This window comes from Lissotriton vulgaris, chromosome 3_1, assembly GCF_964263255.1.
Source record: "Lissotriton vulgaris chromosome 3_1, aLisVul1.2, whole genome shotgun sequence".
In the NCBI taxonomy this organism is placed as follows: domain Eukaryota; kingdom Metazoa; phylum Chordata; class Amphibia; order Caudata; family Salamandridae; genus Lissotriton; species Lissotriton vulgaris.
The window spans coordinates 1730230359-1730247079 of record NC_141689.1 but is presented as its reverse complement, the minus strand read 5'-3'; positions in this window follow the sequence as shown (position 1 = coordinate 1730247079).

The window sequence follows — 16721 nt, the reverse complement described above, 5'->3', positions numbered from 1 at the left end:
CCTTAACCTCAAAACCCTATAAAAACACCTTAAAAGGAACATATCTGATCCAACGAACAGCAGCACCTTTCCTTAACACATTTTGAGGTAATTAAACCAAAAATGACAAGAATAGACCAAAACATTTAAGTTAGCAGTAAAAAAAATATAGCACTAAATTGAACAAAATGTGTTTATTCTTCCATTGGTGATTCAAATAGAAAATAGAAAATGTTTACAATATATAAAACAATTTTTTATTTTTTTCCCCAATGATTAACGCTTCTTGGTCTACTCTCCTCCCTCGACTTACCCAAAGCTATGGCCTCCCCCGATCCACAATGTGTTTTGAATATCAGCATCATTGCTCCTTCATGGTTAACATCTCGCGTCAATATCAGTTGGTTGATGGCACTACCAGTTTACCTGTGACAGTATAGTTCATCTCCCTCTCCTAGTGCTCCTATGTGGTTTTCCAAGAGCAAAATTAGGAAACAAAAAATAAAAAAAATGAAAAAATATATATATATATATATATATATATAACAATTGTAAATAATTTAAAACCAGTCATTACAGCGTATATGGAAATATAAAACACTTTATGTAAAGTATAAAAGTAATATACCTTAAAAAGTGTGCAAAAATTGTAACTAACATGTATGTGAACCAACTGTATATATGTACAACAAAATAAATGCACCACAATTGAAAAAATCTAAGAAAAAACTGGACAACAGAGTTCATATATTATCTACATGTTTTATTTATTATTAACAGTATTCAAAAATATTGTTCAACTATAGAAATGAAAATAATATTCTCATGTCTACAAATACATATGTAAATAAAATTGTATAAATCAACATTAAATAAATGTTACAAAATATAAATACAAAGCACAAACTGTTTTATGCACCTTGATTATTATACAAAATGTAAATACTAATTATATATGTGAGAATTGCAATACCAACACCTATCTAAGCCATTTAGAGAAAGGCACTACACACTAAAGTGGTTACATTCACTACTACCACTCTAATCTAAACTATTTTGGGGAATGTGTTGGAGACTAAAGGAGTTATAATAACTATTCCAACACCTGTCTGAAACCATTTTGGTGAAGGTATTGACCACTAAAGGCATTATGTTTAATATTCCCACTCCAATTGAAACCATTTTGGGGAAGGTGTTGGACAATAAATGGGTTGCATTTACTATCCCCGCTCCAATCTAAGCCATATCTGGGAAGGTGTTGGACCCTAAAAGGGTGACATTTACTATCCTTACTCATAACACTGTTTTACCTAATAAATATTTCCTATATTATTAACAGCAGTAGTAGTAAATGAACTTTATTTGGTATCTAAATACCATCAAAGTGCACATGTACATAAACATTACAAAAAACATTTCATAATACCAATATGAAAGATGTTAGAGCACAGTTCATTGTAAAAGAGTCAGCACCATCTAGAATTCCATTTTCTGTACTCATTGCTCATATGCCAGATGGAGACAAAAATCAAACAAAACTATGTGAAAAATTCAGCAATAGATACTTAAAAAGCTACATAGAAAAAGCTTAAAAAAACTATCTTCAGCCATATATATATAAAATCAATGTTAAAAAGAAAAGAGGATCATTAAAAGAAGACCTTATCACTTGGGGCCACAGGCAATAATCTACCACGTTTGTACCATGCCACCGGTAAATATTTTCTCGTAGCAATAGCTATTACCAGTGTTGTGTCACTCCTGAGTATTCTAAGGGCCACTATACATTTTGTGACCTTCAGATTTTTACATACAGGAATAATCCATTTCCGGCATGGGTTACAATAGCATGGGCAGAAGAAAAGTAAATGCGCTTCATCTTCATCTGCCAAGCCACATGCCAGACAAGTGCTAGCACCAAGAGACGTCCGCCATTTGCTCGTTGCAGTTCTTAGAGGCAAGGTGCCAAGGCAAAAACGGACGTAAAGACTCTTGGCTAAAGGGAAAGAAATGCATTTTTGAAAATTCCTCATAATGAGGAACGGCCTAATGTCTAAGAATCGGTTTGTTAGTTGCCAGTTGAGTAATTATTTAAGTGGATATCTCGGATATGGAACCAATAACTAGATTTAAAAAAGTTAAGATCAGTTTTACAGTCTTTCTGGGTAGATCCATAGCCTTACCAATCCTAATCTCTTGAACCAATCTGAAACATATTTGATCCAAGGACTTAGCTTGACACTTCTCATACCCAAAGATTCTACAAGGCAATCTCTAAATTCCTTCAGCTCAGGCGTGACCCATAATCTGATCCAGTAGAGAAGTGGTCTAAGGGCGGCAATGTCAGCAATTCTTTTGAGCCCAAGGTCATAAAACAAAGGAATTAAAGGTGTGCTGATGTGTTTTATCTTGGACCCCGATCAATATTGTGACCTCATGCCCCTATATGGCTATAATCAATACATATCCCTATAAAGGCATAATAATCAGAGCCATATTTCAGTAACTCACCTCTGCAGTCCGTGACACAGCAGAAGCCACTTCCTTAGATTCCTAGATAGCACACCGAGTTCTTTCAACATACCAAACCCCCGGCAACCTGGGAAAGCCCCGCTTGCTTTGTTTTGATTAGTAATAGAACTCCTGCGAGCACTGTAAGAACGACCAGTTCTTAGTGACATCTTTATTGACGTCTTATGTCCAAAAACTTACGTCAAACTCGGCACCTTTCAGGTATAAATATACCAACGTTGCCTTAAGCAAACACACAGTGGTGAATACTGGAGCAGAACAGCTGTCCCCTTGCAGAGAGCCCAGCAGATGCGAGAAGCCCACGGACGCTGCCCCTCCTCCTTGACGCGCTGAGAAAGACGCTGTCTTTTCTCCTGCCGAGAAAATCCAGCTCCGGCGTTTCCAGCCTACCCTTGCGGGTGACTGGGATATGGGGTCCTAAGAAGGAGATACCAGACCTCCTACATTCTATTCCAGAGGTACTGTGCTGACTAAACCCTTTGAGAGAATTCTTGATTCAAACTCTTGGCAAAACCAACTTAACTTAAACTGCTACTTACTTACTCCCTCCCACGTATTAGGCTTAGGTCAGGTACACCGGGGTAGGCGTAGTTAGAAGGACCAGTTGAGATCGATAGCCAATGTATATATGAATGTATATATTTTATTCATTTTAACTATCTTATGGCTAAGAAACCATATTAATGCTTTTACAGTATTATTTCGTAATACTCCTTTTACTGTACGCACTTTTCATAATAACAAGTCTTGCAATTGTGGCAATTCATTTCTCTTTTATTGAAAACGCCCGTCTCTCTATTCTCTCCACCCTGGTGAAATTAAATATGCACAACTGACTGAGTGAAATAGCTGTCTATTGTTTCACACGACTCTAGGGATTGACTCTTATTATGGGGAGCCAAGTTGTCATGTTTATGCGGTCATGTTTATGCGGTTGTCGGAAGCTGAATCCCTTCTTGTCTGAGCCAAGGAAGCTGATCACTTCCTATACAGTCAAGAAAGTTTCCAGGGACCTCTGAGCTAGCTGGCGCAAACCTAAATTAAGTCTAACATAGTCAGTAGAGACCTAGAAGACCTCAGTCCTATGTCTACACTGCTGTTTATGTTATTCCAATGCACAGGGCCTATAGAGAAAATAGGAACTACACTACAGTGCTACTGGGGAAAGGTGTGCTACTAACAGTACTATTTATACATTACATTCAATATGTAGCTAAATAACTAGAAAAAAAGTCTTATAAAAATGTTACAAACAATGTAAGTACATAGAAATTATTTAATCTAAAATGAAAAAAATACAATTAAAATGTATCTAAAATTTAAAAAATAAATTTCATGCATCTAATTTAAAAAATATATATAATACATAAAATGTAACATAAATGCAAATTCAAATTCATATATTTCAATATTCTTGCCACCCTTTTCCCCTAAACATCCAACATCATGCTCCTATAACATATTTAGCTATACATTAAATACAATATTTAATCACATTTATACTACAATATTTCTTTACTTTTTTTAATTAAATGTGCACCATATTAACAAAAAACTTAATATACTGCTAAAATAGAACATTACAAAAAACTGCTTATAAATTAACACATAAAAATAATTCGAAATATGATATTACCACAATTTATATTTTTACCTTTAATATTCCTGTCCACTATATTTTTGACAGCATACAATTGTTGACATGATATTGACACCATTGCACAGAGAGAAGACCAGCACATTAGCACTGGTTTGCAAAGGTGTAGTGAAGAGTCTTAATGTCAACAAAAATGAGTACAGCAAAGTAAGGGAGAGAAGGCAAAAAGATTGGGGGAATACCACACCAAGGATGTAGCTTTACCACAAAGGCAGAGTTTGTTGTTACTTTCCCATGTTATCTGCAACCACTACTTAGAAAAATACAATTTGGGTAGGTAATTAAACTATATAGAATTAAGCCTCAAACTAATGGCTTCCTTCAATCAAGTTTTCTTCAGTGTTCGCCTCTAAAGATGCATCTGTCCGGGCTTTAACTTGCTTGAGAAGTTATGTTTAATAATTTGTAATACCTTTGAAATTGTTGACATTAGCCCCGATTTCACTCAGTAGTGGAATATTAACTTTAAAAAGGGTGGCATGAAATAGCTTCCGTGAAATTCATCAGGTAAGCAAGTGAAGTGAGACAGCATAATTTCCTTCAGGGGTGGGAGGAACCTTTCCCATAAAATCTTTAAAAACACCAAGCGCAAACGTGCATTTTGCAGCAAAATGTCTACATAAATTGCATGGATGTTGATTCATCAAAATACCAGAGGTAGCAGAATTGACTTCACACACTTTGAAACACCCCCTATGACATCACAGGAAGTGAGCTCATGACACTCAACAACGGATACCTTTCCAGGAAGGGATATATTTGTTCTTGAGAGGCCTACAGTAAAAGCAAGTTACCATAATAATTGTAAAGACACCAAAGTAGATAACACTATTTAAATTGTCACCCACATATAAAGTGTGCTGCATTGTATGCTTGAGGTACAGCAGTGAGGAGCAAAGGGGCATGCCATCGTAGGAACAACCACGTAATGCTCAAGCACAATCATCATATTTTTAGACATAGGAACTGTTAATGATGTCAGGCAGTTGGATCACTGATAGGCCGTTAGTGGTAGTCCGACCACCAACATCCTTTGGTCCAGCCGCTGCATCATGATACTGATGGTTGGACTCTATTTTGTCTGTAGTAAGAACACCAGCTCCACCAGTAACATGGATCGTTAAGCAGGCACCACTGTTGGAATTCTGATCTACCTTTCTGACAGTCTTTTCATGGCGGGAACCACAGCATGAAAAGGTTGTCGGAAAGGGTTATGGGGGTACCAAACACGGCCCAGTACCATTGTAGGCCACTGAAAAGTGACTCTGGGCCACATGAATTGCCCCCACTCACCTCTGTGCACCATGTGACATGCACAACATGGTTCATGGCACATGTGCACAGATGTGCAGAAGGCGCTGCACCACAGCGCCATCTACTGCGACCATTTTAAACGGCTCAGCCATGCCATCACATTGAGACCGCCGATTTTCAAACTGCCAGCCCAGCAGTCATATCCTAATACAGCAGTCGGACCACCCCATGCTCATCAGTCAGTCTCCTGACTGCCACAATAGCGGCCAGCAGTCTGAATGCCGGGCATCGTGATGGTGCCCATAGTCTCAAATGTCCAGGCATCAAATCTAATATCTAATCACAAAATTATATGCCCAGGCCAACCTTTCATATTTTCACCCATACCTCCTTTTTCCCAGACTCAATCTCTATTTCACCAGGTATAGCCTGACATGCCCTGGAACAGCCTCATAAGACATATGGACAAACACTTCTCTGTCACAAAACCAGTCTGCAAACAGTCTACATGGACTCAACTCAAGGAAATAATAATACTAACAATAACACCACAACCACCAACAATAATAATAATAATAATAATAATAATAATAATATTAATAATAATAATAATAATAATAATAATAATAATAATAATAATAATAATAATAATAATAATAATGTCAATAATATTAATAGTGGAAAAACTGTCATAAGTATTTCTGGATTTTGGTGATTTTAGACAGCTGTACATAGCATATTTCTAGAAATATATTTGGTTCGTGATATGAAGTGCCGTTCAAAAACAAATTAGTATTATTAATAGTATTATTAGCATTAATATTAGTATATCATATAATATGATAATATATATTACTACTGCCACTACTACCAATAATAATAATAATAACAATAATGATAACTTGTTTTTTATACAGCACTTCTATCCCTACCTGTGCAATTTCTAAGCACTAAACTCCAGATATTAAATTATCAACTCATGGTAATAAATTTTTTACCAGTTATGCCTTAAAATGTTGAAAATATGTAACCCAAAATATCCAATGTGCATGCCTTCTAAATATTTTTTAAGGTGATCTATTTTCATTAGAATCCTTAGCTTCTTGTTTCAGCACTAAGCAAATTGCATTTTTGCCAGTCCAGTCTTATGTGCCACCTTCAAAAGTTGCTCTATTTTGCTTTCAAAAATAAAAGCACACAACGTGTTGACTGACCTGCTTGAGATCAGATCTGCCTTTCCAGCAGCAGTGCTAGTCTGGCACTGCCAAGCAACTTTTAAACCCTTTTCTGCATTGGTCAACCCCACTAACTTTTCAGCATATACACTCAGAGACACATCACAGCGCCAAACTCCAGATAACAGTTTCCTTATTGAACCTGTGACCTGTTAGTTTTTTTGTTTTTAGCAACATTACTTGCAATCATTCAACACAAGCTGAAAACAAAACCGAAAGTAAACATGTTAAATTAAATGTTTGTCAGGAGCAGTAGCTTTGTTCAGTGCATTCATCAGGAGCACTGAAATTCGTGTTTTTTCTTTTTCTGAAATTAAACATGAAACAGAGAGTCCTGTAAATCAGGGGTCCAGGGATTCTACCAGGGAAAACAAAGGGCAAGCCAGGGTTTCGCAGTTGCCACCTCTGGCGACCCCTAATTGAAGTCCATGTTAAATTGGCTGAAAATCTGGAGTTTGTGATGGGAAAATAATGAAATGTTATAATACTATGATAGTGTGCTAGCCAAGCCTTACAATCAGCCCTGCGAAGTACCACGCATCTGGCATTAGACTCATGCAGTTCAGTGTGATGATCCGCATCACCGCACTTGAATGCAATGTAACGCTGAGCAGTGCCTCCTCAGCTGTCAAGCCCGGGGCGCTGCTATAATGAGGCACTATACAGGCTCAATCAATCAATCAAAGCATTTATATAGCGCGCTACTCACCCGGAGGGTCTCAAGGCACTAGGGGAGGGGGGTCCGCTACTACTCGTACAGCCAGGTCTTGAGCTGCTTCCTGAAGGCGAGGTGGTCCTGGGTCAGGCGGAGGTGGGTCGGGAGGGAGTTCCAAGTCTTGGCGGCGAGGTAGGAGAAGGACCTTCCCCCTGTGGTGGTTCTTCGGATGCGGGGGACGGCGGCGAGGGCGTGGCCGGTTGATCGAAGCTGGCGTTTGGGAGCGTAGAAGTTGAGGCGGCTGTTGAGGTATCCTGGACCTTGGTTGTGTAGGGCTTTGTGTAGGGCTTTGTGTGCGTGGGTGAGGAGACGGAAGGTGATTCTCTTGTTGACCGGGAGCCAGTGCAGGTCTCTCAGGTGTCCGGAGATGTGGTTGCGGCGGGGGATGTCCAGGATGAGTCGTGCTGAGGCGTTCTGGGTCCGCTGGAGTCTCTTCTGGAGTTTGGCGGTGGTTCCGGCGTAGAGGGAGTTGCCGTAGTCCAGACCGCTGATGACGAGGGCCAGGGTGACCGTCTTCCTGGTCTCGGTGGGGATCCACCGGAAGATCTTCCGTAGCATGCGCAGGATGTTGAAGCACGACGAGGAGACGGTGTTGACTTGTCTGGTCATGGAGAGGGAGGAGTCCAGGATGAAGCCCAGGTTGCGTGCGTGGTCTGATGGTTTGGGTGCGCTGCCTAAGGCGGGGGGCCACCAGGAGTCGTCCCAGGCGGAGGGTGAAGATCCCAGGATGAGGACTTCCGTCTTGTCCGAGTTCAGTTTCAGGCGGCTGTTCTTCATCCATTCGGCTACCTCTTTCATCCCTTCGTGTAGGTTGGCTCTGGCGGTGGCGGGGTCGTTGGTGAGGGAGAGGATCAGCTGGGTGTCGTCGGCGTAGGATATGATGTTGAGGTTGTGCTGGCGTGCGATTGCTGCGAGGGGGCTCATGTAGACATTGAAGAGGGTAGGGCTGAGCGAGGAGCCTTGAGAAACGCCGCAGATGACTTTGCTGGCTTCTGATCTGAACGGGGGCAGGCGAACTCTCTGTGTCCTTCCAGCGAGGAAGGAGATGATCCACTCCAGTGCCTTCTCCTGGATTCCGACGTTGCTGAGGCACTGCACTAGGGTGCGGTGGCAGACAGTGTTGAAGGCCGCGGAGAGGTCCAGGAGGATGAGGGCCGCTGTTTCTCCATTGTCGAGCAGGGCTCGGATGTCATCGGTTGCTGCGATCAGGGCGGTCTCGGTGCTGTGGTTGGCCCGGAAGCCAGACTGCGAGAGGTCGAGGGATCCGTTTGTCTCGAGGAAGGGGGCCAGCTGTTTGTTGACGGTCTTCTCGATGACTTTTGCAGGGAACGGGAGCAGCGAGATGGGGCGGCAGTTCTTGAGGTCGGTGGGGTCAGCTGATTGCTTCTTTAGTAGAGCGCTAAGTTTGGCGAGCTCTCCGGGAAGGTAGCTGTGTCGAAGGAGGTGTTGATGATGTCCCGCAGGTGGGGTGCGATGACAACGTCGGCCTTGTTGAAGACGTGGTGAGGGCAGGGGTCGGTCGGAGATCCGGAGTGGATGGAGTTCATCGTGCGGACGGTGTCTTCGGTGCTGATCGGGGTCCAGGCGTGGAGGGTGGTGGTGGGGGGCGGTGGTTCGGTCGTGGCGTGCGTCGGTTGAGTGCTGAAGCTGTTGTGTATGTCCGCGATCTTGTTGTGGAAGTAGGAGGCGAGGGAGTTGCAGAGGTCTTGCGAAGGGGTGATGTCGTTGTTTCCGGCGTTGGGGTTGGAGAGCTCTTTGACGATGTTGAAGAGCTCCTTGCTGTTTTGTGCGTTGTTGTCCAGTCGTTCCTTGAATGCAGTTTTCTTGGTGGCGTGGATCAGTTGGTGGTGTTTTCGGGTGCCGAGCTTGAGGGCAGTCATGTTGTCCGGTGTTGGGTTTCTGCGCCAGTCTTTCTCGAGGTTTCTGCAGTTCTTCTTGGAGATCTTGAGTTTGTCGGTAAACCATGGGGCTTTCTTGCTGCCGGGTCTGATGGGAGGGGTCTTCAGAGGGGCGAGGTTGTCTGCGCAGTCGCTGATCCACTTCGTGAGGTTGGTGGCCGCTCGGCTGGGGTTCGTTGCGCTGGTGGGTGGGTTCTTGCTCAGGGAAGTAGCGAGCTGGTCGGCTGTGATCTTGTTCCAGCTTCTGCGTGCAACCTGTTGCTGGTGGTGGTGGGTCGTGGTCCTTCTGAAGCTGAAGTGGACGCAGCTGTGGTCCATCCAGTGGAGTCCGGTGGTGTGGCTGAAGGCGAAGTCCTTGCTGGATGAGAAGACGGGGTCGAGTGTGTGTCCGGCGTAGTGGGTGGGGGTGGTCACCAGTTGCTTGAGTCCGAGGTTAGCGAGGTTGTCCAGCAGGGTAGTGGTGTTGCGGTCATTGTTGTTCTCCAGGTGGTAGTTGAGGTCCCCGAGGAGGATGTAGTCAGCGGAGGGGAGGGCGTGCGGGCTGACAAAGTCGGCGATGTCCTCGCTGAATTGTGTGCGTGGTCCCGGGGGTCTGTAGATGAGGGTGCCTCTGAGGGTGGTCTTGGGGTTGATGTGGATCTGGAAGTGCAGGTGCTCGGCGGGTGCGAGGGTGTCGTCGGTGTTTGTCGTGATGCGGATGGTGTTCCTGTGGACGATGGCGATGCCTCCTCCAGTCTGGTTGATGCGGTCCCTCCGGATGATCTTGTAGCCGTCTGGGATGGCGATGGCGATGTCGGGCGCTGAGGAGGCATTCATCCAGGTTTCCGTGATGAAGGCGACGTCTGGGGCTGTGGTGTCGAGCATGTTCCAGAGCTCGACGGCGTGTCTGTGGACGGAGCGGGTGTTGAGCAGGATGCACTTCAGGTGGCTGCTGCTGTTGTCCATCTTGGTCGGTGCCGGTGTAGTGCAGGTCCGGATGCTGGTGATCTTGCAGGGGTGGCAGCAGAAGGGTCCATGGGTGCGTCTTGGGGTGGCTCGGTAGCAACCCGGGCTTCGGCCGGCGTTGAGTGCGATGAGTTCGGTGGTGAGGTAGGTTCGGCGGGTGGGTTGGTGTCTGCGGGGTCCAGGGGTCCTGGCACTGGGCGGGGTCCAGGCGCGGACAGGCGCAGACGGGCTTACCTTTGGCGCACCTTCGGCGCTCAGTCGGTGCTCCCGCTGCGCGGTCGCTCTGGGGGCGTCATAAGAGAGGAGCCTGGAGGGCGGGTCAGCTGGGTGGCAGGAGCGGGGCGTCCAATGGGCAGGGGGGGCGGGGTCGGCGGAGGTCTGTGGTGGGAAGGGGCTCACAGAGCAGCTCTGCGGCAGCTGGGTCGTCCGGCGGAGGAGACCCAAGGAAGGGGGGGGCAGCAGAGGGGGGTTCAGGCAAGCAGGAAGGGAAAAAGGAAAAACGGGGTGTCAGCAGAGGGGAAGAGCGAAGTAGGCAGCAGCGGAGCAGCAGGAGAGGGGAAAGTCCCGAAGGCAGCAGCGAGGCGGCAGAGCGAGGCTCAGGCAGGCAGCAGTCAGCAGCAAGGCTCTGGCAGGTGGCAGGCAGGAGCAGCGGAGTAGGGGCGACCTCGCCTTGGAGAAGGCTCAGAGGTCGCTGAGTGGCATTGCGCGATGCACGCTGCTCCTGGCAGGCTTGAGGGCTCTCCGACTCAGCTTCTGATGAGGTGCAAAGTGGTACTTTGTACAATGTAACTCACCCGACACCGCACGGCGAGTTCACTGACGTCAGGAGGAATGGTGGAGTCAGTGTACCCTGGGCCAGTCAGTGGATACCTCCGAACCTGAGTTGTGCACTAATGCGTAGGCACTGCAGGTCCATCTCCTGCCTCCTGCGGTGCGAGGGGGCAGGCGCCTTACAGTTCTCTCTCAATGGACTACACTGACCGTTGTGCAATGGGTTTGGCATCTCGCGCTCACACTGCAGGCTCCCGCATGGTGTGCAATCCCAAGACAGACACGGCACGAGATTGTGGCCACTGTGGACACTCTAATTGCCTCACGCCATTTCTGTACCCACAGCCCGCCCTAGCGGCCCCCAGCACCACTTCCACATATGTGGACCGGGCAGGCAGGTTGTTAGACCTCATCTGCCCTCCTGCCTCCAGTCATGTGTGGGCTCTTTGTAGTCCAATCCCTTGCCAGTGCCGATACACTTGGATGAGCCAGTCTGCCTTCAGCTGTTGCAAATCATCTTTCATGCAGCGGCCGCTGCAGTAACTGTGACTACGCTGGAGCTCGGCAGCCGCACAAGAAAACATCCTGCAGGTTAGCATGTCTCCCAAAGGCAGCACACAGAAACTATGCAGCCAGGTGCCCCACAGCATGTGACGTTATCTATTGACAATATTATTCTGTATGTATTTTTGTTGGCTTTTAACCTTAAGATATCTAAAGCACGCATCTTTAAATGAAAGATAAATGCAAGTTCAAGTAATCAGTGAGAAATATACTCTTACATTGTGAAACCTCACTTGGTTAATTCAGTCTTCCTGCAGATGTATGTCTGTGTTTAAGGAGAGAGAAATAATTGAATCCTGGTTGAGGCAGTAGGGCATAGTGACTATTTATATTGCTAAGACATCCCCTGCTTCTGAGACTGAGAAAGCACTATAACTATACAAGTCATTGATTGTAATGTGCACAGTAGTAGATAAGGCCCTCTCAAAGTATCAATGATTTGGCTATTGAATGTCACTCCTAAATACACTGAAATCATGGAAATGCCACACATAAGTAAACTGAAAACTTAGCAGCTATGAAGAGCGTCATGATAGGGCGGATGGAGTGCCGCCGAACCCACGGCAGGCTGTAAGTCCTCATGGTATGTGTGATGTGAGGCACTTAGAAGAAGAGCACCTCGCACATTCACACTTGTGTGCTCTCCATTCTTCCATATGTGGCACTTTGCACCAGTTTTAAGATCTTCCTAGAGTTTTTCGTTGCTCGAATGTGTGCCATTTCTGATATTTATATGATTCCCTAGTCATCATTTCTTGATTTTGATCACGTGAAAGTGTCACTCATAGTCATTGAAATGTCACTCATAATTGCACTGAAATGAAAATGTCACACTCAGCAATCTGAAACCTTGGTAGCTATGTGCAATCCCCATGGTTATTGCGGGTTCATACGTCCCCCAAAAAAATTTGAAGCTACTCAGGTATACTAGTTCAATTTTGGCAGCATTTTCCTGCATATTGACTATAAAGTAAACGAAGTCAGAGGCAGCTCATAAAATTAGAGCACACAGGGCCAAATGTATGAAACAAGTTTGCATTCGCAAATGGTGCTATTCTCAAAATGTGTCTGTTTGCGAAAGCAAAATAGGCATTCATGATGTACGAAAGGCTTTGTTGTTGCCATTTTACATAATTGCAAAAACTGCAATAACCTAAAATGGCGACTACAAATAGGGAATCCCAAATTGCGCTTCCCTTAGCACATGTAGTAAGCATTTTCTAAATGCAAACTGTGCATTTCGGAAAATGCTATTACCATTGACATCAAGTCGATGGTAACCATGTGCGAATTTTGTAAAATGCACAATAATACATTTTTCAAAGTGCTTTGAAGCGCACACATGCTCCTAGGGCATGTGTGCATTTTACATGTGCACATGTTATTTTTGTGGTACTTCAGGGGGCCTTTCATTAGCTAAATTAGCTAATATGTGATTACCAGTTAGGCAATCGCAAATTGGCTAATGCAAAACCATTCACACCTTGTGGCCCATAGGAACGACTGAAGTAGTATTAACTGATAACAATTACCTTTTAACCGAATCGTTCTTTGCTAAGATTAAGGATTACTAAATCTTTGGCGATTCTTTACATACATAGCATTTTGCGATTATTAAAAAGAGATTCGGTAAAAATCACTACTTGGTAATCGTAAAGTTCTTTTTTGATACATGTGGCCCTCAATTTCCTTTGCGATACAAAAGGGGATGATGGATGGAGCGTTTGAGCAAATCAAACACTCACCCCAGGTCAACTGATCTGGGTTTAATCCATCACCATTCTTTAGCTCAATCAGCCACCCCAGTTTAGACATGGCCATATGCAAATCAGTCTGACCCTGTGCCTCATGGGAACAGTCCAGCCCGAACTTCCAAGCCATGTCTTCCCTGGACCGGAAACAAGAATCCTGGGACCGGTTTTGGATTCATAATCCTCATCAGCCAGACTATCTTAAATCCAGTGGCCAAGTGAGCAAGGGACTCACGTCTGAGCATACCCTGCCAACTTAAAGCGAACAAAGTGATACAAAAGGGGAAGATGGATGGAGCTTTTGAGCAAATCCAACACTCACCCCCAGTCAACTTATCTGGGTTTAATCCATCACCAGTCTTTAGCTCTATTTTGGACCCTTTGGCCATTACCCTGGCCACATCCTTGGAGACCTTTCCACTTTGTGAGCTACTAACCTAGCTTCATAGCTAGTAACACCTACAGTGACCAGTCTCCCACTTTCTGGGCCGTCCATTACCATGCACAAACTAAGCTCTGATTTCTGCCAGATATTGAATAGCCACTACCTGGGCCAATCATATCCACAAGAGAATTTCGCTCATGAGAAGTGGAACCCTTTGCATCAGATTACTTACACAACGCCCACTTCTTTAGTTCCTGAACGTGGATTACATCTGACCCCACCAGGTCACTGTCCTTTCGTGTCACCTCCAAGCAGCTCCTGGTATCCGGTTCGGTTCACTCACAAATTATTAAAAATACAGACTAGATCTACCACCTCTGCACCTATAATAACCTGTGGTACTCCTGATGAAGGCACCTTCTGTGCTGAAACGCGCGTCAAGAACCTATTCCACACAGCCACTTTGTACTAGTCCTCGTTTTTATAATTGTCTTTAGTATCATAACTTCGTATTCTTGATTGACCAGACCAAACTGTTTACTACTATCATAATTCATCATGTATATATGATATTGAGTGTGTAACAGATTGTGTATCTGACAATTTTTCTAAATGCATCCTTTTTTAAATAAAAATATGAATAAAATGAAATCCTATATGTTTTAGCAAACTTAATCTTCTTTACACTGAGTTCATAAATCATTACTTGCTTCTTGATGTACAATATGGTAATGTAATATGTATTGATTGAACTGCCTATGATTCCTTATTTGCAATTGTTGGACTGTTACCTCCCTGAGAAGACCATCTCTTTAATATACAGGAAACTCATAAATAATATGTAGGTCCCGTTGGCACTTATAAAATTGCACTGGAATAATGATGGGCTGGAGTTTGATGATGAGGACTGGAGGAAGGCGGTTTCCTCTCCGCGGGTAGCGATACGGATGCGGCTCAGGTTGGTGCAATTAAAGATTTTACACAGGTCATATGTCACGGGGCCGGGTATGATCCGGATGGGTCGCTCGGAGGGTGGGGAGTGCAGGAGGGGTTGCGGGGAACATGGAACATTCATTCATATTTTGTAGCAATGTACGGTGGTGCAGATGTACTGGGGGAAGATCCACAATAAGTTACGAGAGGTACTGGGGATGGAAATAAGGCTGGAGGCCTGTAGCTGTATCATGAATGTTTGGGAGCCCACAGATCTGAATGCACGTAGGAAGCAGTGGGTGACATTGGCATGCATGATAGCGAAGCGTAATATTGCTCAGTTGTGATTAACATTCCAGCCACCCTGGATAGAGAAGTGGGTGGAAAATTTTGATTGCTGTATTTTTAGAGAATGCTCAGTGTATGTGGCTAGGGGGTGTCCTGAGAAGTGAGGGAAGGTTTCTGAGGCTTGGAATCGTTACCGTGGGGATGTTTGTGTACCCCGGATACGCCCAGAGGATGTGGAGTTGCACGAGTCCCAGTGATCCATTTTCACTATTCTGTATCGTTTCTTTTTGATGTATGGAATGTAATGATGAAACCTTACTAAAGTTTGAACTGCTTTCTTTTTAGTTGTTTCCTCAATAAAAAGAATGTAAAAAAATGCTTGTACAGTGTAAGATGATGCTGCCAATGCTCATCCTGGAAACAAAATAATTTTTAACTTTTGCTATAAAAATATTGGTGTAGGACAGATCTCCGGGAAAGTCCACTAAAGTTTGATTTCTCAGAAGGAAAAAAAATCGGGCCACAGAAAATAACTATGAAATAAAGAGAACAGAACAGAAGATGAGAAATTCTTCAAAATTAACTTGACTTTCAAGGTTTATTCAACATGATACCTATGTTTGCATAAGCATTTGGGGGACATTAAAGAAATATTGTCCACCCAAAAAACTGTAAGAACAGGAACAATATAAAGGCATGCAATTGTATCTGAATTGCAGGCATTGTAACAATCCTATTCAAGGAAACACTTTGGAAAATCTCACTAAGGGCAAATCAATTTAATTGAAGCATTCAGGAAATTGTGACACAGGGAATGTAATATATGCATTGAAATGTCCATGTAGATAGTTATATGAAGAAAAGACAAAAAGAAAAATTAAAATCCGTATAACAAAAACAAAAAAAAACATTCAGAATAAAAAAAGAAAATTCCTGTGTGGCAATGCATTGGCTAGAAGCAGGGCATAAATTGGTTCAACTATGATATTTGAATTTAGAAGTCATAATCAGGAAGCGAGACATGGATAAACGGGAAAGACTATCTAAAACTAAGTTATAATGGATTAAGAAATTGGACACTATGTAGCCAACAGGGATGAATGATAAATTAGAAAATGCATGTTTTTAAGAACGCAATACATGTTTTCAGTGTGTTCTTGGTCATAACTTTCTAGATGTAACACCACAGCACCAGATATCACTTATATTTCACATGCAGCAATCAGTTTCATTTATAATATATTATTTTGGTGAGAGGTAAATTATAGATATCTAGGAGCTTTTTGGGTCGGAATTTGGTTTGAGTGTCACTCATCACAGGTTTTTCTTTGCATGTCTAGAACAGATAATGTGAGTGAAACACATCCAACATCTTTAAATTGTCTAGTTTAGAGTACCCCATGTTCAAAAGAGCGGTCCCTATAAATTTCCGTACGTTAAGCATTAGCGTGATATACACCCTACGTCATCCATTCAGGGTTAGTGACATTCAGCCTCAGATTGGGCATCACGTTTGCGATGATGTAATGGAGAATATGGCATGCATTCTATGATCGAATGTAGAATTCCCTCATGTGATATTGGTAAGCAGGTCAGACTTTTTATTGCTCTTTTGAGCATCACCTTTGGGCACTTGATTTTAAGTGCATGATGCATATGCTTAACACCGTGTATGTAGAGACGCAGGTCACATAGAGGGGCACTTGTCAGATGAGGCTCTTGTTTGATTAAATTACACAGATTTTACAGACTGCAGGTAAAATGCATCTGCAATGGCTTGTTATGTTCCAGTTACTTGTCTTCACTATATTTGG